General features: G+C 35.6%; 1 protein-coding gene and 1 non-coding gene across 12 annotated transcripts in view; both read left to right on the top strand.

Annotated features, from left to right (window-relative positions):
- COP1 (COP1 E3 ubiquitin ligase) overlaps positions 1 to 26,193 on the top strand; it is a 239,403-nt gene that overhangs the window by 196,477 nt on the left and 16,733 nt on the right. The gene's annotated exons all lie outside the window — the stretch shown is intronic.
- Positions 15,676 to 15,816, top strand: LOC139079027 (small Cajal body-specific RNA 3). The gene has a single exon (XR_011532289.1). It is a non-coding gene; the product is annotated as a small Cajal body-specific RNA 3 (non-coding RNA).

Here is a 26,193-nt window from a genome sequence, read left to right as displayed (position 1 = left end):
GATTTTTAAGATGTGACAACTTTGTTTTCCTTTACTAATAGAAAGGGTGAATTATTGATAGCAAAACAAATTCTGGGATCCCTCATGGGGATCTCACTGGTCTTATTGATAGAGAAAGCCCAGTCACCCTTGTAGACTTTACGTTCTCCATCGGACTACTCACTATTTTTAAAAACAAGTGTTCAGTCATCCTATAATGGAAGAGTAGAATGAAGAGAACCACTTAATTGTGACCAGTGTGTGATTGTTCTCTATACATTAAGTGCATGCTTTTACTTATTTCTCTTTTTTCCTTTTCATTCTGTCCTTTCCAAATCATTATGTTAGGGATATGGAGAAAAAGATCACTTCTCAAGGGTAACAACTGGTGGGTTTTTTTGTTTTTTGGCTTCTGGTTTTTTGTTAGTCTTTATTTAAATGTCTTATTAACTCTAAACTCATCCGTTTGATATGACTAATGTGGGGAAAAGGTTTTGTTTTCTTTCTGGTAATATTAGTAAATTGTTTGAAGGTATATTTTTTCTGTCGAATGAGATTTATGAAAAAAGTGTTACTTTTAAGCTTTTGTATATCTGTGTTTTTCAGGTATGAGAATTTGCATCAACCTGAATTGTTAAGGGTGAAACTATTGGCTATGAATAGGTGGGAATAAACCCTTAGGAAGAGATTTTCCCACCTGGTTTAGGTGCCATGTTTCTTACCAAGTGATAAGTGGCAATTACTTTTTTAAACAAGCATGAGGTTTTGCGTCTTTGTATGAATATTTGCATTTGAATTATTATGCAGTTTCCTCTTATGCTTGCTAACATATACAAGTTGCATATCAGAAGAGTCAAAACAAATAAAAATAACTACAAGCTTCCTTCTCAGTCTGTCCTAACATATAAAGTAATGCCTGACTAAGTAGAAACTTATTATCTTAGCATTTGGATCCTCTAAATCCAGTTATATCTTATTCAGGAAACCTAATGACCTTTTTTATCCCTTCGTCATCTGTGCTTCAGAGTGTTATAGTTTTCTCCACTAATAAAGAACTTTTAGAAAATAGAGCAGGGAAAATCGACCTGTAATTCTACTACCTCACCCAAAGCACAGTTAATGTTTTGGTGTTGCCCTTCCAGTCTTCAGCCAATATTTTTTAAATAGTTTTACGATATAGATATATTTTGTATCTAGCTTTTTACATCCATCACTACATCTAAGCATTTCTCACCTTATCATAATAGTAGTAGAAAGTGTCAATGCAAATAATCCATAAGCAATCTGTAAGTCAAAATTGGGGTGAGTTTATTATGAGCCAGATCTGAGGACTAGCCCAGGGTCTTCCTTCCCCAAGGAAGGAAGGGCACCAAAGAAGTGGAGTGTACAGAGTGGTTATATACGGTCTTGGAACAAAAAGTATACATCACATATGATAGGGAGTCTAGTCTAGGGAGAGTTGCTTATCCTTAAGGAAATACCAATGTGTGGGAAGTTTCATCTTTATGTTAAGGGCATTTATTTTTGTCTTTGGGACATAGCAAATGCTTAAAGCAGATATACAATGCATCCATGGTCAGGCCCTTTTAGAAAAACAAGGTCAGACCAAATTAGTTTTATACCAAATGGCTTCCTCATATACTCCACTATTTCCTGTTGCTGCCATTTGTTTATCAAAAGCATTTATATATATTATCAATTACTATTTGTTGTTACTAAACATTTAGGCTGCTGCTGCTTTTTTCTCAGTTCTAAATTTGTAATATTTTGGGGCCTATTTTTTTTCTCTCTTATCTTGCAATATTGTTTGGAATACAAAATCCCATAAGTGGGTGAAACAGCTGGATCAAAATATTCAGATTTTTTTAGCTTTTGATATCCATTATTATGTCGATTTCCCAAAACAGACATTTTTTAATTGCTTTTTCTCCCCAAATCCGCCCAGTACATAGTTGTATATTCTAGTTGTGGCTCAAAAGACATATTTTTTAAACTTCCGTTTCTCTTACCCATGCCAGCACTGGTTGTTGGAGAGAGGGAGATGAAGGTGAGATAAAGAGAGAATTTGTGGCAATCTATTTATATTTTCATGTAGCTCAGACTTTGAGAGCTGATCTCTGGGTATAAACCTCAGTTCTGTCACTCTGTGACACCTTGGGAAAATTCCTTATCTTCTCTGAGTCTACTTACTCATTTTCGAAGTGGATTAATAACTAGTCTTTAAATACCTCAAAGTGGTGTTTGGAAATAAGTGAGATTATGTATATGAAAAACTTGTGCATAGTAAGTTTTCAATAAATGGTAGCTGCTACTAATAATAAATTAATGTGTAAAAATCAGGAAATTAACATTGGAGCATCAATTTGCGTTCATTATCTTACTTAGTATTTTGCATAAGTTATCCTAATCTATTCCATGTATTTCTAGGCAGAAGGAACAGCATGTGCAAAAGCTTGAGACTATGAAAGTGTACCATGTGTTTGGAGGCTGCTAGGAGATGAAGCGGGAAGTGGTAGATTAGGAAAAGTGATTTTTAAGGAGCGTTCTAGACTGTTTTAAGGACCTTGAACTTTATCTGTGCAAAAATAAAGGCCTTTAAGAAGTGTGATTTACCTCAAGTTTTGATTCATGGTTTTAGTTTAATTTAAAAAAGAAAAAACAAAGATAGTGCTAGCTGAAGTGCCTATGGTAGGCTAAAACAGAAAGACACTGGTGATGGGGTTTTACTTTGGCCCAAGTATTTAGGAGATGTGTTTGAGGTTAAATTGACAGGATCCATTGTTTCATTAGAGGGATGACTCCTCTAGGTTTATAGCAGTTAGTTAGCGTTTTTCATTTTAGGTCAGTCACTTAACATGTCTGAGTTTCATTTCCCTCTTTAATTTGAAGGAGTTGTATACTTGATTTCTGTTGCCCAGTGGCCGTTTGTAAGACCAGCTATGCTTATAGTAAGATCATATTGTTTATAGGTAGATAGCTAACAAATCAAACCTCGTTTTACCCCATGCATGACAAACTCACCAAAACATTGACTGTCTGAGAAACTCTTAGGTTTGCTTTAGTTCTGTCTTGATTGAGCTCCTAAAACTCGCTTAAAAATGGAATAGCTGCTCCGAATTCTAGGATGTCGCTTAACCAAAGAAAAGAACTCTTCTGCCACTTGAACATAACCCACCTCAGGACAGAAACTTTCTTGATGTTGAGAAGATGGGGCAAAAAGTTTCCTAAAGACAACTTTCTAAGAAAAATTGAATTTTCTTTGACTAGTTTTAGAAATCCTTATTGAGCAAATTGCAACACCTTCCAAGGACTATTGCTCTACATATGAATATTTTACAAATAATAGTGGTAAGAAAAATAATTTGTTTTTAAAAATCTCTCTAAAATGTCGTGAACTTCCTTTGTTCCCATGTTCTTTACCAGTTCCCCTTTAATGTAATGTTTCTGTTACTGTAATTACTGCATTATTTTTTGTTTTAATTTTGGCATCTTCACGTTGTCGGTAAGTCTTTGGATAGACTCTTACTGCCACAGGTTAATAGAAAGTTATTGTCTTTGAGTTTATATCGCATCTTAATAACACCTGCATCTGTCCTGTTCCTCTGATGAAGAGCTTCTGTTCTAATCACTTAATATTTTAAAAGATTATTATGAGATGAAAAAACAATAGACTGACGCTCTTTTCCTTTCTAACATTGTTCTGAAGTTTTGATTGTACAGTTGAACCTAGTGTAAAATGAAAGCATTGATACAGAGGCAATCACGTTTTCTAACTATGTAACTGGTCTTTAAATATTCACATGAGTTAGCACCCTTCTCACTGCTCTGTTAATACTGAAATCGGGAAAGGAATAGAATGGATGGTAATGCTAACACTTCAGACTAGTGCTGAGTTAGTTGATGTGATTGACTAGTGTTCTAGAACTAAGCCTTTTTTTTAAAGCTCCTTATTAAATCAAATGTCTATATTAGTTAGATTACCAGTTACCAGTTATCATGTTTGATTACTCTATGGTCCTTTGGGGCTCTTCAGTTCCTCTAGTACAAAATTCTTAACTTAGAATTCATGGAACTTAGCTCAGAAGGATCTCCAGGGCATTCTTAGACCCACTAAAAGCATATGAAAAAGTTTGTCATGTCCACATCATTTTTCTAGAAAGACAGGTTATTGCTTTTATTAGATTCTTAAAGGGGATCAAAACATTGATAATTAAAAATCAGTGCTAAAAAATGTAATCTGGCAAGTTGACTTGACAGCTGTGAATTAAGTTGTACTAGCAATACCAATTACTAAAAATTATAATTGTTAGTTTTCTACCCTCGCTTTGAAATTTACATTAATTTTTGTATAGCTTGGCAGACTTAAAATGAAACAAAGAAAAAGTCACAGAATAATTGTATAGAAGCTCTTTATTTTAATTCTTTCATTCTTTTGCTCTACCTCTTGCAGTCTAAAAATAGATTTGTGTATCTATCATGCTATGAGAGAGAAAGAGAGAATGTATGTGTGTGTGTGTGTGTGTGTGTGTGTGTGTGTGACCTTAAGCAAATCACTTTGCCTCTGTTTGTTTCCTCATGTTTTATAAAAGGAAGTAACATCAGATTTACTGCCTCACAAAGTTGTTTTAAAACTCAAATGAGTTTTTGGCTGTGAACAAAACGTTTTAACACATATAACATCAGGTTAAGGCAGGATACATCTGTCACATGTAGAACAGACCAGTTGTAGTGAAGAATTTCACATTAATTTGTTAATACATTGTTAAGAAAAAATAACTCCATAAAAATTGCTAATAATTTTGTGCATAATCTCACAAATGAAAAGCAAGAACAGGTAAATAAGATTATAAAACATCTTTTTCCTCATCTAAGAGTATGAAATCTGTTTATGGAAAGAAGTTTTGGCTGGGCTTGTGTATCTCAGATAGCTGTATTTAAAGGTATATTTTCTGGGATTATGCCAAGAGTTATTAATATATCTTCGAATAAATATAAAACATGTCTAAATCTTAACATGAACTTTATAGGGAGAATTGTTTAGCGTAAAATATCCCAAATTTGAAATAAAAGGAGTGCATCCATAATTGTGTACTGTTTCAGTTTGTTGATTTATTAGTATGCCTCATGGTAGATTCTGAGAGTATTTATAGGGAATGTAAAAAAGAATGTGACAAAATTTTCATGTTGTATAGGTAAAAAATGACAAAAAAGGATGTTTATTATATATTTGTTACTCTTTTTTTTTATATTTACTAGTTTTATAAGTGAAAAATTGTTTATTGTACAAATATTTGTCTTACTACTCTGCATTATCACATGAGTTTTTGATGTAATAATCTTGAAAACAGATGATCCTTACTTGGGAAGCTTAATAGGTGAGTTGTTAAGAAAATACAGTAATTACACATTTTGCATGAGCAGTTATACAGTACACATCATTTTTCAGTAAGATTCTTTTTTCTGTTTTTAGTGCATAAGATTCAGTTTTTGTCCCTCTCAAAACAAGTAGGAAGACACAGTTTCACTTCACCGTTTGTTAATGATTTTTACCTCATTGTAAAAGCTACCTATAAAAATTTAAAAATCTTCATTCTAAATTGTTTTAAATTTGGAAGACATGTTTACTGTGTAGACTGTGAGTTAATAACTGGTACAACATCGTTTAGGATCTAGTGTTTTCTGCCTCATATCGTCCTAAAGTGATGGATACGTAGTATTTCAGAGTATCTAACAAACTTTGTATTTTTTATGCATTCCTCTGCCTATTGCCACCACTCCTAAAAAAGTGTGTTTAAAAGGAACATGTACATAAGACTTAAACTGACCATCTAATTTTTAACTTTCATTCAGTTCAAAATATTTTTAAAATTTCCCTTGACATTTTCTGTTTGACCTTTGGGTTATTTGGAAGTGTGTCGTTTAATATCCAGATTTTGGAATTCTTCAGATATCTTCATTTTATTAATTTCTGGTTTGATTTTGTCGTGGTCTGAGAAATATATTATATGGTTTCTATTCTTTTAAGTTTAAAGTTAGTTTCATGGTTCCAGGTGCGGTCTATCTTGGTCAGTGTTCCATGTGCACTTGAGAAGGATCTGTCTTATGCTTTTATTCAGTAGACTATTTTGTACATGTCAATTAGGTGAACTTAGTTGATAGTGTTTTGCAATTTTTCTATGTTCTTGCTAATTTTCTGTCTCGTTCTATCAGTTATTTAGTAGGGATATTAAAATCTCCATCTATTAATTGTTCAGTTCTCTATTTCTCCTTTTAATCCTGTCAGTTTTTGTTTTATGTATTTTTGTGCTCTGTTGCATATATAATTGTTATAGCTTCCTTATATGTGTTAACTCTTTTGTCATTGTGAAATGTTCCTTTTTGTCTATTATAACATTTTTGGTCACAAGGTTTATTTTGTCAGACATTAATATGGCGATTCCAGCGTTCTTATGGTTACTGTTTGTATGGTATAATGTCTTTATGCCTTTCAATTTCAACCTCTTAATATTTTTTAATGTAAGGTGTATCTCTAATGGATGGCATATACTTGAATGTTTCTTTTTTATCGAGTCTTACAATCTTTGCCTTTCGATTGGCGTGTTTTGACCATTCACTTTTAATGTAAATATTGATCTGATTTCATTTGCATTTGCCATTTTGGTCTTTATTTTCTAAATGTGCCCTTTTTGTTTCTCTGTTTATATTTGAGTGCTTTGTTGTATACTTTTCAATATGCCTTTCTTATTTCAGTGTTGTGTTTTTTTTTTTTTACTATTTATTTTTGTAATGGTTGCTCTAGGAATTACAGTGTGCATCTTAACTTATCATACTTTACTTCAGATTAATACTAATATAATCCCGTAAAATATAAAACTCTGATCCAATATAGCTACCTTCCCTTCTGCCACTTTTGTGCTGTAATTATCATATTCCCTTACAGGGATTTTCTCCCAACTTCCTGCATCAGTTATTGAGAGGGATATTGAAGACTCCATCTGTAATTGTGAATTTTCTATTTCTCCTTTTAGATCTATCAGTTTTTGCAAAAGTATTTCAATGCACTATTGTTAGGTGCGTACATTCAGGATTGCCATGCCTTCTTGGGGGAAATAACCCCTTTATCATAAGGTAACGTCCTTCTTTATCCCTGAAAATATTCCTGTTCTTAACTCTGCTTTCTCTGAAATTATTATAGCTACCAGCTTTCTTTTGTTTAGTATTTGCATGATACAACTTTCTCCATCCTTTTACTTTCAATTTATCTACATATTTATCTTTAAAGCAGATTTCTTAGGGCCAGCCCAGTGGCACAGCGGTTAGGTTCATGTGTTCTGCTTCGATGGCCCAGGGTTCACCGGTTCGGATCCGGGGCATGGACCTACACACTGCTTATCAAGCCATGCTGTAGCAGGTGTCCCACATATAAAGTAGTGCAAGATGGGCACAGATGTTAGCTCAGGGCCAATCTTCCTCAGCAAAAGAGGAGGATTGGCAGCAGATGTTAGCTCAGGGCTAAGCTTCCTCAAAAAAAATAAGTAAAGTGGATTTCATCTAGATAGGTATAGTTTGGGTCTTGCTCTTTTACCCAATTGATGATTTTTGCCTTTTAACTAGTGTATGATTATTGATATGTTTTTATTAAAATCTACCATTTTCCTGCCTCCTACCTATTTTTTTCATTTATTTAGTTTTTTTTTTCCACTTTTTCTTCCTTCTCTGGACCTAATTAAATATTCTTTGTGATAACTTTTTATTACTTTAGGAACTTATTAAATATACCTTTCTTTAAAATTTATTTTGGTGATGTCTTGAAGTTTACAGTATACATTTTAAAACAACCTGAGTCTGTCTTCAAATAATATTATACACTACTTCAAAGGTAGTATAAGACCTTATAACAGTGTATTTCCAATTCCTTCACATTATCCTTTGTGCTGTTCTTGTCATGTATTTTACTTTTACACATGTCGTAAACAGAATACGTTACTATTTTTTATAGTATCATTTCGTGCAATTAAAAATAAAAGAGTAAATGTTATTTTACCTTAATTTTATTTCCAGTTTTCATCATTTATTTGCATAAATCCAGATTTCTGGCCCACATCGTATTCACTTTATATGTGGGATGCCTACCACAGCATGGCATGCCATGCAGTGCCACGTCCGCACCCAGGATCCAAACTGGTGAACCCTGGGCCATTGAAGCAGAACGTGTGCACTTAACCACTGCACCACTGGGCCGGCCCCTGTTTTTTTTTTTTAAAGATTGGCAGCTAAGCTAACATCTGTTGTCAATCTTCCTTTTTTTTCCTTTTTCTTCTTCTCCCCAAAGTCCCCCAATACCTAGTTGTTTATTCTAGTTGTAGGTCCTTCTGGCTCTGCTATGTGGGACGCCACCTCAGCATGGCTTGATGAGTGGTGCTAGATCTGTGCCCAGGATCCAAACCAGTGAAACCCTGGGCTGCCAAAGCAGAGCGCACGAACTTAACTACTCGGCCACGGGACCGGCCCCTTGAAGTGTGGGTTTTAATGGTGCTTGTCCTGCTTGGTGTTCTAAGTCCCACTTGGACATGGGTTTTGTCTCTGTCATTAATTTTGGAAAATTCTTGGTTATTATTTCTTCTGCTTCATTCTCACTTCCAGAATTCCAATTATTATGTGTATGTTAGCCTGCTTAATATTGTCCCACAGCTCTTGGTTAATCTGTTCTGTTCTGTTTTGTTTTATTTTTTGTTTTTTACTCTTATTTCCCTTTGTGTTTTAGTTTGGGTGATTTCTATTGCCCTATCTTCAGGTTCACTTATTCTTTCCTCAGCTCTGTCAAGTCTACTGATCATATCATTAAAGGCATTGTTCACCCTGTTACTGTATTTTTTATTGTTAGCATTTCTATTTGATTCCTTCTCATAGTTTAAATCTTTCTGCTGAAATTACTTATCTGATAGTATATTTTTTCCTACCTTTTTCATTAGACTCTTTAACACATTAATCATAATTATTTTATTTCAAATAGTCCCATCATCTGTGTCATACCTGAGTCTGGTTTGATGATTGCTTTGACTTTTCAGACTGTTTTTTTCCCTGAATGCTTTGTAATCTTTGGTTGAAAACCAGACATATTGTATGGGACATTTGATAGTGAGGTAAATATTTTTCATGCTTGGAGATAAACATGCTTTTCGTTCTGCCAGACTTTCAATGTGGGGTTTGTGTTAATTTAGTCATGATTGTTGTTTTGGAGTTTGTTGTTGTTGTGATTATCCTCAGTACACTGCAAGTTTCCATTTTTCCTATTAATGCTTTGTGTCTAGAATGTGGCCTCCTTTGGTAGAGGAATGCTCTCGCTGTGCTCTGTCTGTTGGGTCTCAGTCCTCCCCTCACTGTCTCCCAGCAGGCGTCTGTCTCTCGCAGCAGGCCTTCCCGTATTCCTTTGGTTTCCTCAGTGCTTGTTAGGTGGTGAGGGCGGTTGTGGGAGGAGAGGTTCTCTGATGTTCTGATTAATCCTCAGGCTGAGTCAGATACTGTGAACCTATTTCTTGGGGGTGTGGGCTTCCCAATTATTTCTGCCCTTCTTCCAATTGTAATGCTGGATCTGGCATATGGTGCTGCTCCTTGACCAAGAGTAAAGCTTTTTTGTTTCCTGTTCCTCTCTCCCAGCTGCAGTAGGTTTCTACCAGTGCCCTCAGGCTATAATTTTTTGCCCCTCCCTGTCTCCTACAGACTAATCCTTTTGTTGCGTAGGGAACATAGTAGAGTGGCTCTGGGTGATGTTTAGGGAACGGTTGCTGTTTCCTTCCTCCAGCTAACACCACATGAGAAGTTTGCTCAAGATTCTCTCCAGTCTTTCTTGATGGGGTTCATGGAGGAACAGTTTGCAAAAGGGTGCTACTTCCCTACCCCCAATTTTTAGGACTGCAGGGGCCTCACAGTCTCATGCTAGCCATCCTGTAGCATTTTGTTAAACTTGAGCTTAATCTTTCTATTGGCTTATCCAGCTGTTTCTGTGTCAGGTAAGCAAATACTCTGGTATTGTCTCTCCCTACAGGTACCAGTTTCTCCTGATTTTATGTTGTTTTACCAGTGATTCAGTTCTTTAATACGTTCAAGAAATGTCATTAATTTATAGTTTTCCAGCTTTTTTCTTATTGTAAGCCTAGGAGCATTGTTCTTTCCAGCTTGTTCAGTTCTCTACTTTTTAACATTTGTATTACTTCTGCAGATATAAATATAAGGGTTTTTTAATAGTCACTTTTAATTATCTTAGACTTACTTTTTGCTGTTTAAATTTGTGTGTTGTTAGCATATTTCAGAACTGTGTTAATAGTAAATAATATTTCATTTCTTATAATATTTTTGGGATGATTAGCCTTTTTTGAAGTATGGCTTATAATATGTATCCATCTGTGACCAACGCCTCCCAGCCCCGCCGCTAGACTGAACATATATCATTCAGTATAGTGACAAAAGTAATCTCAATTACAAAAGATAATTAAGTCTCTGAATTGTTAGTAGCAATGAAATCATCTACTTGAAATTTGTTTTCTAGCCTTCATACAAATTTAGCCAAGGGCACGAATTTTTAAAATATGGAGGAAATATTTAGGCTATCCAGAAGTTTTGATATGACGTGATCTTAACCATTAAGAACTTTTTAATTTTTTAGTCTCAAATAAGGAATGTTTCTATAAAAATTTGCCAGACTTCTTATATGCAACTGACAGATATGAAGATATATTTATGCCAATTTGGCATTCTACTTATGAACCCAGAGGATTGCTGTAGAAATTCAAACAATATAGACTATTGCTGTGTTTTATTATAACTTGTAAAATGTTGAGGTAGTTTAGTTTTATTAAGCATAGCCCTATTCTTTAGCATTCTGTACATTTAAAATCAAATTTATTTAAGTACGAAGTTTTCACCATTAAAGACTGGAATCTTATCAATGTAAAATCAATTTTGGTATGTATCTAAGAATAAATCTGATCATTTTCTTTTTAATATGTCTTGAATTCATCATTTTTTCCTACCCCTGCTACTCTGCCACTTAGTACAAGTTTAGACTTTCATCATTCCCTGCCATTACTTCTTAATAGTGCTAGGCTCTTTTATCTGCACTTGCACTGTTAAAATCCTTCAGTGGTGTCTTGATGGCCACAGAATAAAATCTAAGCTTCTTTATGTGATATTTAATGCCCCCTCTCACGTCCCTTCTTCAGGCCGTCACCTACCTCTTCAGCATGATCACCTCCCACTTGCATAGGCCCTTTTTACACTCCAGCAACATTGAACTACTGATAGATCCTCAAACACCCTATGTTGGTTTCTCGTCGTTGTTGTTTAACCTTTGACCTTGCTGCTCACTGTGCCCAGATATCCTTTCCTGCACTTCTCTTTGTTACATATTGTAATTCCATTAGACTGGAAGCCCTTTAAGTACAGTGCTGAGTTTTGTAGCCACAAAAATAGTAAAGTGTTCATTGGGTAGATAACTACCGTTAGATTGATCTAGTCTTACCTTTTGCCCTTCATAGAAGTGATTTATGTATCTGATGGGGTATCCTTCACACTTTTTCAGTACTTCTGGTGATAGGGAGCTCCTGTTTCACCAGGAAGCCCATTCTATTTTTCTATAACTCTAAATCTTACAAAGTTGTCCCATAAAAACAGCTTTTATCTCTTCTTCCCATCACCTAATAAACAGTAAATGTTAAAAAAATGTGTAATGTTCAAGAACTTATGGCTCCACGTACAGTAAAAGTCAACATTTTCTGAATTAATTTTCATCGTGTTAACCGACTGTTTACCTCAGTTTTACTTTTATCCTTTGGGGGTATAATGTCACTTGAAAATGTAGGCGAAGAGTTCAAAACTGCATTTTGTGAGGTTGTACTGATTTCATGTATATGGACTAGTTTAAAATATGAGAAGGGGAGGATGAGAGTAAAGAGAAGAATAGGACATTTACTAGTGTATGTAAACTACACTAGTACAGTAACAGCCCAGTTCTCAGCTTCTCGTTCTATTTCATTTTAAATTCTCATAGATTTCCATTTGTGAAGTTAACTTTTATACTAAATTTCTGTGAACCGTTTGTGTAATTCAAGTTCCAGTATTAAATTTAATATCTTTTTTAACCAAATAAATTTATATAGATTTGTAAAAGCATTACAAATAAGCTTTACATGTATAATTATTCTCACTAAACTCAAAAACTTACTTAGGTTAAAAATTCCTATTTATCTTGGTATTCACTTTGCCTTGCATGAGACCTGGTAAATTGGCACACAATTTTTTTTAAAAAATGAATAAGTAAATCTTTCCTCTCCACTCCCTCTCACCAGCCCCATGACCAAAAGCAGAAAAACGCACATTTCTCCTTTCTCTGAGTTCAACATTTATAGACAGGTTCCAATATCTATACTAGTTTTTTTCAAAGTATGGTTTACTGATCATCTACTTTGAAGTTACTAATTCCCTGAGATATGTATTAAAAATGCAAATTTCTAAACCTCAGATTTAATAAGTTAGAGTTTTGAGGGTGGGACTCAGGAACCAACATTTTGTTATTGTTGTTTTTTCTTTATGGTATGCATAGTTCTCTTTTTTCATTTTACTAAATAGCCTATAATTACATGGGAGAAGCAAAGATTCTATCCCTGATACATCCTGTCTTGATCCCACCTGTGAGAATTTGTAGAGCTCCAACAGTGTTTCCATCTGGGACGAAAAAGAAGTATTTCCAAAGTGTTTCCAACAATAGCTGCTACAGACTTGTTCTTCCTTTCATGGGAGTAATTAGGTACCGTCTCAAGACCTTCTAAGAGCCACATAAGGAGGCTCTCCAAGATCTTTTTTGAAGTTCGTCACTTTGGAAGATGTAAAGACCAACTCCAAGGGAAAGATTGGATAATAGGCTGGAGCTTGTTGATCTCCTCAACAGCAAAAATAAAGGCTAGAACATTCTTGTAGTGCTTGTAGTACATCAGGATCTTAAAGCTGGAGTCAAAGATCTGTCTCCCAGAAGGCAGCACGTCCTGATGTTTCATCAGCCAAATTTGACCAAATGTTTACCAATTTATTATAAAGGATACAACTCAGGAATAAGCAAATAGAAAAGATGCATAAGGAAAGGTATTGGTGGGGATGGTGGTGTGGGGCTTCCATGCCCTCTCTGGGCAAGCCACCTTCCCATCACTTTAATGTGTTCGCCAACCCGAAAGCTCCAGAACCTCCATTTTTAACACCGTTCCCATGGGATTCCTGTGTAATAAAGTGCTATAAAATACCAGTTTTAGAAATTTCTTCTTCTATTTGTTTTCTAAGGATTTGTTGAATTAACAAAATAAATTTTATCTAACTAAATTTTCAAAGACCCTAAATGACCATAGAAAGAAGTGAGGTTAATTTAAATCAGACAGTGAGCTCTTTGGGAATTTATTGTGTACAACCAAAAGAAATTTATTATAACATGCTATTCCTTTGATTTTTTTTCTTTCAACCTTTGACATATTAACATCCTTGTTTTCTTTTGGCTTTGTCATTCTTCAAAGTCATTTAAGCCTAAAACTCCCACATTATTATTGTTGCATCTCTTTGTATCTTCCCTGTAATTATTCATCAAATAACAATAATAGTTTCTTTGAAATATCTCCTATATTTGTCTCTTTTCATTCATTTGTACTTTTCATCTCCTCATTCTTGTTCCTTCCTCCACCCCACCCTGCCGTAGGTTAAACACCTTTATATCCCCTTCAGTCTACCTTTGTACACTGCTACCACATGTCCTTAATCAGTACACAGAGAATTCAGATAGAGTCAGACCTTGCTTATTAAATTGACCCCTAGGTCATTCAGAAAAGTTTCTTTCAAACTCAGTATTTATATGTCACTACAACTTGTATATTTGACCATCATTAAAAATTAGGGGAAAATTTGATAAATATATTACTGAACTTGTCAATTATTTTATCTGTTTCACTTCAAATACCTTTATCTAATTTAAAAATTGTATTTTACTCTCACTGTTAAATATGATCCTTAAGAAAATCCAATTCCAAGTATAGAAAAAAATACAATAGTAGAAATGATCCAAAAGTAGCTCAGATTTCAAATTTTGTAGTAATTAATTAGGAAATCAGCCTTTAAAATAAATATAGATTAATCATAGTGTAATTTTTAAAGGTCACTCCTCTCTCTACTCCGTTAATTATTCCTCTTTCCTCATGTGTTTGATCTTAGGCATCATATCTAAACTATCACCTGTGTTCTAGATTTTCAAGAATCTGGCATAATGCTCCTTGTCCAACCTTCTTCCTATTTTCTGACACAAAACATCTATGAAGAAAGTTTCTGAATTGTTCTGTACTGTTCCTATTCTTAACTCTGAACTTGTGGTCCTGTTTGTTCCTCATATATTTCTATCTTATCCTTTCTCTCCTACTTATCTGAATCTGTCATCCTTTCTCAACCCAATCCCTACTTTTCTATTCCTCTCTTAACCATTTTATCTCCTTGATTTCTGGTTTCTCATGGCTACTGATGCATCTATAGAAAGTACTCTACCAGCTGCCATTAAAGTATATTCTTCTCTAATTGTACTTCTTTAGTGTTGCCCCAGTTGTATTCCTTGCTTCTACAATACTTTGAGAGTAGAAAATATCAAGAGCAGCTGCCATAATAAGATCTAATTAGTTTTCTAGAAAAGAATTAGAGATAAGTTAAAATTTAAGTCCACTTAACTTGGAGAGCCTACTTTACGTTTTTAATCTAGTTCGTAAGATCATAACTCTGGTGACTAGAATGATAGAATAGTATAGTCATACTTGAGACAACAACCCTTTAATTTTAAAGAAATTTAGGTTATAGTATTTTAATACGAATAACTGCCACTTATTTGTTTGCTGCCTGTAATATGTCAGTTCCTTTTTGGTTGGATACTTTACTGTGTTTTCCTTGAGTCTTCATAAAAATTCTATGAAGTACCTAAGATTATCTGTTTTATAGTTGAAGAAATTGAGTGTCTGAGAGGGTTAAAGAGTACTATGGCAGAACCAAAATTGCAGGGCTTCATGTTGTAAATTCATTGTTGTTTGTACCTTGTTACATGCTATCCCTAAAATAGTGCAGAACTCCTGAAACAGCTTTGCCAGAATATTCTGGAGGAATCTTGCAAATGGTGCCTTTGGAAATACACAGTGTCATGCTCAGAGGTCCACCTCAATATTAATCAGCAATACAGTCATTTTTCCCTGTCAGAGATGCCATTGCAAGCATCCAAGGTCTTAGAGGTATTGACATGGGAGGGAAGTTGTAGGTGTCTGGAGGATATATTTGAGTGCTGTGTGGCAAGGAAAATTACATTGACTAGGGCTGCTTGGTAAGAAGAGAGAAGACTTTGGAAAGCATTGAGAATGAAGGAAAGGTGGTGAATGTATGTGATATTTTTGAGTATCTCAATCCTTCCCTTGTACATGTTCATTACAACCTTTTCTCCCTGAAAAGATCACTTTGACCTTGTATTCTAAATGTGCCTTTTTAATGGTTCTTTTTCTGTTATCTGGATCCTGGGTTTTTTCTTTTAATAGTTTATTTGAATGCATTAAAGTGTATTTAAATGAGAATTTGATGCAGACAGGAAGTTGGGATAGAAAAGACTGGATAACAAAAGCCTTCTTAATAATGAAGCACAACAAAAATGGAACCTGCAGGAACTAACCATGTGGACAAATGAAAAAATGTCTTTTGTCTACAAATTGCAGTGATCCTACATAAACATGGAGGTCTCTGTCTGGCTTAGGACAGATGGCTAAGTCTGATCGTTCCCCTCCATACAACCTTTAAAACCAACGCTCAAAGTCCCGCTCTCCTTGCCATCTTGTTTAATATCTCTGCTGATTAAGTGTACTGGATTTATTAATAGACAAACAAGTGAGGTTACTTCTACATCCATCTTAACTGGTTTTTGAGGTTTCTTACGGTTTTTGAAAATAGGTTATTGTTTGTTTGTTTGATTAAAGGACCCACAGCCAGGAAGTGAAATGAATACAGAAATATTATTTTTCTGAGGGGCTACATTAGCTTAATTAATCCAGGGTTATGAGAAAGGTTAATCAATATTTTAGTTATAAAGAAGCTAATCAGAGGTACCTCCCATGAAATTTTTCTCATTAAGAATTGGTTTGTCATTAAGAAAGTGATTTTTCCAAAATACAGTTTATGTAATCTTATAAGTCTGTAACCAAATTTCAGAAATGATCATTTCCAGGGAAGAGCTGGCTACTAACTATTAACTTCTTGGTACTAAATTTGAAATCTTAGTTTTTCATGGTGTATGTTCTGCTGTAAGTTGAGGGAGTGGCACGGAGCAGGGGAGGGAGCTGCAGTGGCATTTCTAATGCACTGAGGTGTGGTAACAGCACCAGAGTGCCAAGAAATGTAGTATTTTCCTTGTGCTCTTAAATCCTTTATAGTGCGCCCATCTTTTTGAGTCTGTTGGCTGCCATGTTCTTCTGTTTCTTCTTCCGTGTAACTGCACGTGTGTCCTCACCCTTTGCTGCCATATCGTATGTGCCCCTTAAAACTATGTTCTCCACAAACTCTAGTCAATGTAGTAGATGAGGCTGGCTTCTACTCAGACCAGATGTGTGACTATAGGAATCCAGTGATCCTCATATATAACAAATCAAAGCTGATTATGTTAATTAAAGGTGAACTTAAATTTGAATTTAAATTTGAATATGAGTTATTTTGTACACTGCACCAATACCGTTAGTTGCACATCCTTCTTTGCTGTTTGAGCTTTTCTGGAAGGTCAGACTTTGATCCTCACAATATAAATTTTAAATCCCATTATAATATAAGAAGGATATTTACTATGTCTACCTATATTATTATACTTAAAAATTGGGTGGAACTATATTTTTATGGCCAAGGATATGCTAAAATCAGGGACAATCAGGTATGTAATGGTAGAGTTGTACTAGTTTTTTATGATAGGTTGATGCCTGTGCCTATTGTTAAATATTTTTAATATCCACCCCTGAGAACAGCTGGTATTGTGTGTGCTCTAATTGTGAACACAAGTTCCTTTGGATACCAAATCAAAAGATTAATTCTTTTTTTTTTTTTAAGATTTTATTTTTCCCTTTTCTCCCCAAAGCTCCTCGGTACACAGTTGTATATTTTTAGTTGTGGGTCCTTCTAGCTGTGGCATGTGGGACGCCACCTCAGCATGGCTTGATGAGTGGTGGCATGTCCGCACCCAGGATCCGAACCAGCAAAACCCTGGGCCGCCAAAGCGGAGGGCAAGAACTTAACCACTCGGCCACAGGGCCAGCCCCCAAAAAAGATTAATTCTTAACAGAAAAAAAAGTTTGGGGCAGGGAGAAAACATGAGGTTCTGGTGATTCTGGTGGAGGTGAATCTTCTTCCTTTTCCTTCCTCTGTGTGTGTGTATGTGTGTGTGTGTGTGTGTTGGTCTACACACATGTATCATTCTAAACTGATACTTAGACATGATTTCTGACTACTTTGAAGTCTGAGTTGTTGACGTATTAAGTTAGCCTTTAGAAATGGTAAAATTTCTTAGAAGAAGCTCTACAAAGAAAATTGTACTTGCTAGACCAATCTATATGTGTACATGGCTATTTTCCCAGAGAGAGAAGCAGTTTATACCAAAATATTTTTAACGAATGCTAATGTTCATATTTATTTGGTAGAGACAGATTCCAATGGTAAAATTATTGGGCTGATATATTTTGTTTATATTCATGATCATATTAAGCTCTTTTTTTAGATAACATTTGAATTTTATATGTGCTCGTGTCTTCTGTTCAGTTTATACTACCCCTTTTAAAATCTCGTCATAAGGTATAGGAAGTGTCCAACACTTAGAGCACCATGAGTTTGCCATAAAAAAATCTGGTCCACCTTGTCTTAGAATGATTATAAAAAATCTTCAGTATGGAATGTTTCCATTATTTATTCAGAAAAATCTATTTATAAAGCTTAAGAATTTTGGAATTGAAAATATGTCAAGCTACCAAATCTGGAAGTCCTTTTGATTAGTAGTATAGTTCATTTCCTTCTATTAGGTAAGTTAGTTAAGAGCTGGTATTTGTTTGAATGAATCAAAAAAATTGAAGTATATGAAGATAATATGATATTTTATTGAAATAATGACCCATTATTCTATTAATCATAGATTGTGACTATATCATTCTATTGATATTGATCTTTATAGTTTAGGATTAGAAAGGGATTTGGCATTCCTAAGCAAGGATACCAGTGGGGAGGAAAGAGAAGATTTGGGTTTAACTGGATGATCTTGAAACTGTTCCCTTGTGATAAAGAAACTCCTATCTCCCAGATCTTAGATTGGGATTTTGGGGGAAGGTAGTGGCCTGGCAAGCCTTATATACTGACTGTAGAACGTTCTCTCTCTCCTTGGTTCTGTGGCCCAGCCCTTTCCTCTAATGACATCCCTTGAAATCATACTTAAAGGGAAATATAATAGACAAAATTCTGCATGCAAGAAGGCTTTTAAGAATCTAGGTATGTAAGATTTGAAATGTAATATCTATATATAATGTATGAGAGCCAAGACTCCCCTGTCCATATCAAATGCTCACCTAAGACCCCTTCCTCCTTCTGTTCTGATTTTGAATATTCATGTCGGCGCAAGGCACGTGACAAGCTTACTGAATCGATATGCTGCAAATCAACGACTGGTGTATTGCATCAGTCTTCACAAGTGGATTTGTAGCTTTGCTGTTCCATAGGTGTGGCTTTGAACAAATTAAGTCTCTCTAAGACCATGTTTTCTCTTTGTAAATTGAGGATAAAAATAGTATTTTCCTCAATAGGTTACTGTGTGGATTTAGTGAAATAATTTGTATAAAGTCCTTAGCACAGTAACTAGCCATAGTGCTCAACAAATGGTTATGTGATGATGATAGAAGTTTGTTTTTTTTTTTTTTACTATCTCTGTAAGATAGTAAAATGAGACAATGGTAAAATGAGAATATTAGGTCACAAAGTTGTTTATTATCTGTCTTACAAGTACAGTTCAAACAACTAATTCGCTCAAGCTTAGATCCTTTGTAGAATGCAGGGAGAACTAATTGTAACATTTTAGTTTAAAGAGTAAGACCTCTTATTGATAGGTTGTGATTTTGTATTCATTCTTTCTTAGACATGTTTACCTATATTTTTACCAAGTCAGTTCTGAAAAACCACATGCTGAAAGAAAGGTCAAGGACAAAAACTGTTGGGTTTACAAACGGCATTTATTTAAAACCTTTAAAGATCATCTTGGGGGCTGACCCCGTGGCCGAGTGGTTAAGTTCATGCACTCCACTTTGGCGGCCCAGAGTTTCTCTGGTTTGGATCCTGGCACCGCTTATCAGGCCATGCTGAAGCCATGCTGAGGCAATATCCCACATAGCACAACCAGAGGCATTTACAATTAGAATATACAGCTGTGTACTGGGGGGCTTTGAGGAGAAGAAGAAGAAAAAAAAAGAACATTGGCAACAGATGTTAGCTCAACTGTCAATCTTAAAAAAAAAAAAGATCATCTTGGAACCTATGTTTGAATAGCTTTGTGTGGGCTCTCACATACTACCCACATCAGCATAGATTTGTGTCTATATTAAGGTAAATGAACACTCTGGTCAAATTGGGGGACTCTCCTGATGAATCAAATCCAGACAAAAATGAAATGCTTGTAACTCCAAGATCCAGAAAGAATAGAAGCTTGATCAAAGAAGAAAATCTATTATAAAGTGGTTTTAATAGAAGAATGATTATGCATATCAAGAAAGCCACTATGGCTCAATAAGTTAAACGACAAAAATGCCAGCACTTCAATTATTTTCTCTCTTTTATATTTAAATCAGAGGGTACTGTGGGGAAGTATATGAAGACTTTGGGATGGTTTGAAGGAAGTAAGAAGGAGTGGAGAAATTGGACAGTTGAATAGTATCGCTTAACAGAGCATTGATGGAAGAAAAACTGTTAAGAATCTCTGCATATTATATTTGCATCTCATCTCAAGGGAGAGGAAGAGGATGTTCATAAGGCAACTGTATATATATCATGCATAAACAGAAAAGCTGAAAGGGCAAATTCATTTGAAAGTGTTCTGAGGCTGCAGGATCCTGAGTGAAAATCAGATTTGACTGTACACAGAGTCTGTGAACTCCCACGTAAGGAAAAAAGCCATTGTGATTTTCAGTCGTTGTGTTGCATTTTGAATACAAGTATTACCACCCTTCCACCTCACCCCAAAGAGAGAAAACATGAGGCAAAAGCCCTACTTCTAGGTCTGTAATCTTGATATGAAAAGAGCCTAAAGTATTTGTGGTCTTTTATTTGCAGTGACACTCCAGTCATCACTCCAAATTAGCACTCTCTTCTGGCAATGAGAAAGCAAGATAAGTGTTCATAAAAAAGAGAATAACCAAATAAGACAAGAGACTCTATGGAGAGCATGTTAAGGAATAAACAGATATAATGTAGATCGTGAGCTGTTCTTGTTTGAAGCCTGGTTACCTCAAATTTTTATATACTTCTTCCTTTATATTTATTTGAGGAAGAATATTAAATTCAGCCATCTTCCTCACTGTTCTGTGTCCTCTGGGGGAGTTGTATTTACAAATACTATATGTTGTACTTAGTGATTTACCATTTTCATTGTCCCAAGTCCTTGTCTAAAGAGTTAAGAGGATATACAGTTTTAACTTGGCAGACACTTTAAGAAGAAAAGCAAGTGCTTATAGCACAAACTGTTGAAGACAGAGCACTTTTTTACCAGCTATCTCAACTGTAGCTCTTGCTTTTAGAGGACAAATGTGAATAGTATTTCAGTGTACTTTACATTTGCCATGTTACTAATAGAGTGTTCTACCACTTGAAGGGGCGATTTGATCTTCAAGATCATACGTGTAGGCTCACTCCACCTCCCATCCCCACATTAAAATTTTCAAGGCACTTAATTCCTTCCTTAGTTCTACAACACAGACCATAAGTTTGTTTTGGGAGAGGAAATGTTTCTGAATTTTCTGAGATCCTTCTTTGGCAAGGTTCTGCTTTTAAACATCTAAGTTTAGATGGGGGGCGGGGGAGGGATGTCGTTCATAGCTTCTGTCTTGAGTAGTGTTCTGATTAAGAGTACTGGAGTCAGGTTGCCAGGTTTGCTTCCTGTTGCCACTGAATATTAGCTCTGACGCTTTGGGCAAGTTACCAACTTTTCTGTGCCTCAATTTCTTCTATGAATTCAGAATACTAGTATGTTCTGCATAATATTGTGGAATAAAATTAGAAAATATATGGAAAGTATTGAGATAGGTGGGAAACTCAAGGTAAATGATCAATCAATAAATAATAAATGTTGCTGTCATCATCTTCTACATTTTATACACAAATCCACGTAGCTGGACAATTGGACTTGTTTTTAATTTGTCAGATATTAATTTTGCAATATGCAAAATATATTCTCTGCATTTAGGTGATTTACAACCTAGTAAACATAAGCATTTATAAACAAATAACTATGGTATAACCCTGAATGAAAGAAATCCTTATAAGAGAATTACCCCTGAAAGTATTGACCCTAGAGATCAGAGATTACTTCTAATTTGGAAAATTATGGAAGGCTTTTTGAAAATATCGGCTTTTGTGCTGAGTTTCATAAAGACATAAAGAGTTTCAGAAGGCTTAAGACAGAGGGAGAGGACATGTCTGGACAGAAGACCATAAACCAGCTTCTGTTTAGTACCAACCAGGCATTATATACTAAGTACTATCTTAATTCAATATCATCACCATAAATCTTTTAAGATAGGTACTCTTGACCTCTGTTTACGGGTGAAATTGAGGGTCAGAGAGGTTAACTGATTTACCCAAGATAGCACAAGTAAATAAGGAGTAGTAGAGATGGAATTTGAATCTAGGTCTAAATGGCTCTAAAACCCACATCCTTGGCTACACTGCCTTCAGCTAGAGAACAGTATGAACAAAGGTGTAGGTGAGGGAAACGGCAATAGATGTTTAGGAAACTTCTAAGAGAATAGTCTAAGAAGGTGGGGTAGAAATCTCTTGGGGAATGAGGCTGGAGAGGTACCACATTATATAGTCTTGAATGCCATACCAAAAAAAAGTGTGGGCTTTCTTTTGTATGCATTAGTAAGCTCCTAAAGCCCGCGGTACGGGGGATGAGACAATCACATGAGAACATTTTCTTTTTTTTTTATAAAGATTTTATTTTTTTCCTTTTTCTCCCCAAAGCCCCCCAGTACATAGTTGTATATTCTTAGTTGTGGGTCCTTCTAGTTGTGGCATGTGGGACGCTGCCTCAACGTGGCTTGCTGAGCGTTACCATGTCCCCGCCCAGGATTCGAACCAATGAAACACTGGACTGCCTGCAGTGGAGTATACAAACTTAACCACTTGGCCACGGGGCCGGCCCCAGAACATTTTCATAGCATCTGCAGAGTACATTGTAATGAGAGGAGATTGAAAGTAGAGTCCAGTTAGGTAGATTATTAAATAACTTAATCAGTATTTTTTCTGTATTCAGTTTCCTTTTAAAAATGTTAAAGTCAACCTCACATATTACAAATATGTTTAAAGGTATTTCAGTATAATCACTTCAAAAAAGCAACTTTTGCACCTTGTTTGAGGATACAGTTATTTTCTCCCCCCTATTAGCATACAACCTGAAAATCTTTTTTGCTTTCTCCAAGAATTTCACTTGCTTAACTTAATACATGTGAATTGAAGAGCTTTGTTAAGGGATAGGATTAAAGAAGATGACTCTAGGTGCTTGAGGGATGGGGATGAGGGGGTGAGACATCACTGAGGCAATAGAATACCAGTGGAAAAATTAGTTCTGTCTTTTCCTTGCCACTGACTCCTTGTTATCCATAAATAAAACCCTAACTCTGGTCTGGGAGAATTAGTTTGCATATTTGCCCCAACCTGTTGTTCTCATCTCATCAGCTGATACACAAGCTGATTAACAATTTCTCATCATCCCAAAACACCATTTTTTTCCAAACTCATTGCATTTTCATGACCTTGTGTCTTTGCCTAAAAGATCTTCCGTCCTTTCTCTTGAGGAATTTCCACTGTTATTCTTCCATGTTCCATTTGTGGCCTTGTCTATGAAGCCTTTCTTGTCTCTCCTAGGTAGAGGATCACTTCCCTTTTTGCTTCCGCAGTTCCCCCTTTGAACTTTCTATTTCTTATAATAATATAGTAGTTTTCTGTTTAAAAATCTGTTTCCCCTGCTAGTCTATAATCTCAAGACCAGACATCATATCTTACTCATCTTTAGAACTCCAGTACCCAGCACAGTGTCTGGCATATAATATCTACCCTAATGATGATAAATGGATGTATAATGACAAGTGAATAAAATGGCATGAAATTAATAAACTTTATGCTGAATCCACTATTGTATCATGAACGTGCTATGATAATGGACATTTATTCTCTCTGTGGAAGTAATTTGGAGAGTTACCTTATCACCTTGGAGATCAGGGAAAGATTTTTCCAGAAGCTTCCATCAAAGCCAAGTTCTAAAGGCTGAGTTAGCTTCAGGGACTTGTGGAAAGGCCCTTTACACTACAGATTTGACCATTAGGTAGAGTTGCTTTTGATGTCACCAATACCATTTAATTCCCAAATTCAGTAACCTGTTATTACTAGGCAATTTTTTCATCTTCTCATGATTTTTGACCATTTTGGCTACTTCCTCTTTCTTAAACTCTTCTTTTAGCCTCAGCTAGAATCAACTTTCCCTCATTTAAAAAGGATCACTTATAAAATACATACTGTATGCCTGATATTTCCATACGTATCTTGTTTGATCACAACAACAACAACTCTATTAACTCAGATTTCTTCCCTTCATTTCCCACTTTCCTTCCCTTCCCCTCCCATTAGCTCTATTAGCTCAGTTTTATGTTATGGTTGAGGAGACTGAGATTCAGAGAGGTTAAGTAACTTGTCCATGATGACATAGTTTGGGAATGTTAGAGCTTGGAACTCAAGTGTTTCTGACTCCAGTGACTGTTTATTCCACTACGCCACTCTGTCTATATTTTGTTACATGGTTTGTTAATTTGATTTTAGGGAGATAGATTGTCTGGTATAGTCTGGCCCATTTTATCCTGAAGGCCACTTGCTCACATGTGTGGGGAAACAGAATTGAACTCTCTCAAGTTGGTTTTTCTGTAAGAGAAGCCCAGAGCCTCTCTTAGGTGATCATGGGGCTTCAAATTGAGTATAAAATATGACTTGTCACTTTAACAAGGATGAGATCCCAAGTTGAAAGTGGGTTCCTTGTTGCCTGAAACTCAAGATAAGGAGAGAATAGAATCACCAGCTAAAAGTTCATGATTCTTTACATCTTGAGAAAGCCCTGAAGGTATGCTTGGTCTACCATACAATTGAAGTTCACAGTAATGATGCTAGTTTATCTGGGAAGATTTCGCATTTGATCATAGTCATTGCTTCAGGGACTCAGAACAGCCGGGTGACAGTTACTCACTTTTCCCCCCTTTTTGGTACTGTTTAAATTTTTACCACATGTATGTATTACATATTCATACGATATTTTTTTAATTGAGGTCATAATAGTTTATAACTGTGAAATTTAAGTTGTACATTATTATTTGTCAATCACCATATATATGTGCCCCTTAACCCCTTATGCCCACCCCCTGACCCCCTTCTCCTCTGGTAACCACTAATCTGTTCCGTTTGTCCGTGTGTTAGTTTACCTTCCACATATGAATGAAATCATATGTGTTTGTCTTTCTCTGTCTGGTTTATTTCGCTTAACATAATGCCCTCAAGATCCATCCATGTTGTTGCAAATGGGGCTATTTTGTCTTTTTTATAGCTGAGTAGTATTCCACAGGGGGCACTTGGGTAGCTTCCATGTCTGTCTTGGCTATTGTGAATAATGCTGCATTGAACACAGGGGTGTATAAGTCTCTTTGAATTGTTGATTTCAAGTTCTTTGGATAAATACCCGTTAGTGGAATAGCTGGGTTGTATAGTATTTCTATTTTTAATTTTTTGAAAACTCTCCATACTGTTTTCCATAGTGGCTACATCAGCTGGCACTCCCACCAGCAATGTATGAGGGTTCCCTTTTCTCCACATCGTCTCAACATTTGTTGTTTTTTTGTCTTGGTAATTATAGCCATTCTAACAGGTGTAAGGTGATATCTCACTGTAGTTTTGATTTGCATCTCCCTAATGGTTAGTGATGTTGAACATCTTTTCATATGTCTGTTGGCCATCTGTATATCTTCTTTGGAAAAATGTCTATTCAGATCCTCTGGCCATTGTTTGATTGGTTTGTCTTTTTGTTGTTGAGTTGTATGAGTTCTTTTTGTATTTTGGAGATAACCCCTTATCAGATATATGATTTGCAAATATTTTCTCCCAGTTGGTGGATTGTCTTTTCATTTTGTTCCTGGTTTCCTTTGTGTTGCAGAAGCTCTTAAGTCTGGTGAAGTCCCATTTGTTTATTTTTTCTTTTAGTTCTCTTGCTGAGTAGACATTGGATTCAAAAAGATCCTCCTAAGATTGATGTCCAAGAGTGTACTGCCTATATTTTCTTATAGGAGTTTTATCATTTCACATCTTACCCTCAAGTCTTTGATCCATTTTGAGTTAACTTTTTGTATATGGTGAAAGGGAATGGTCTACTTTCATTGTTTTGCATGTGGCTGTCCAGTTTCCCCAACACCGTTTGTTGAAGAGACTTCCCTTTCTCCATTGTATGTTCTTACATACAATGATTAGCTGATTAGCTGTTCATAGATGTGTGGTGTTATTTCTGGGCTTTCAGTTCTGTTCGGTTGATCTGTGTGCCTGTTTTTGTACCAGTACCATGCTGCTTTGATTACTATAGCTTTGTAGTATATTTTGAAGTCAGAGATTGTGATGCCTCCAGCTTTGTTCTTTTATTTCAGGATTGCTTTAGCTATTTGAGGTCTTTTGTTGCCCCATATGAATTTTAGATTCTTTGTTCTGTTTCCGTGAAGAACGTCATTGGGATTCTGATTGGGATGGCACTGAATCTGTAGATTGCTTTAGGTAGTATAGACATTTTTACCATGTTTATCATTCAATCCACGAGCGTGGAATATCATTCCATTTCTTTATGTCATCATCGATTTCTTTCAGTGA

This window comes from Equus przewalskii, chromosome 23 (genome assembly GCF_037783145.1).
Source record: "Equus przewalskii isolate Varuska chromosome 23, EquPr2, whole genome shotgun sequence".
Taxonomy (NCBI): domain Eukaryota; kingdom Metazoa; phylum Chordata; class Mammalia; order Perissodactyla; family Equidae; genus Equus; species Equus przewalskii.
Note: the sequence above shows the minus strand (reverse complement) of the source record. Positions and strands in the feature narration are given on the sequence as shown.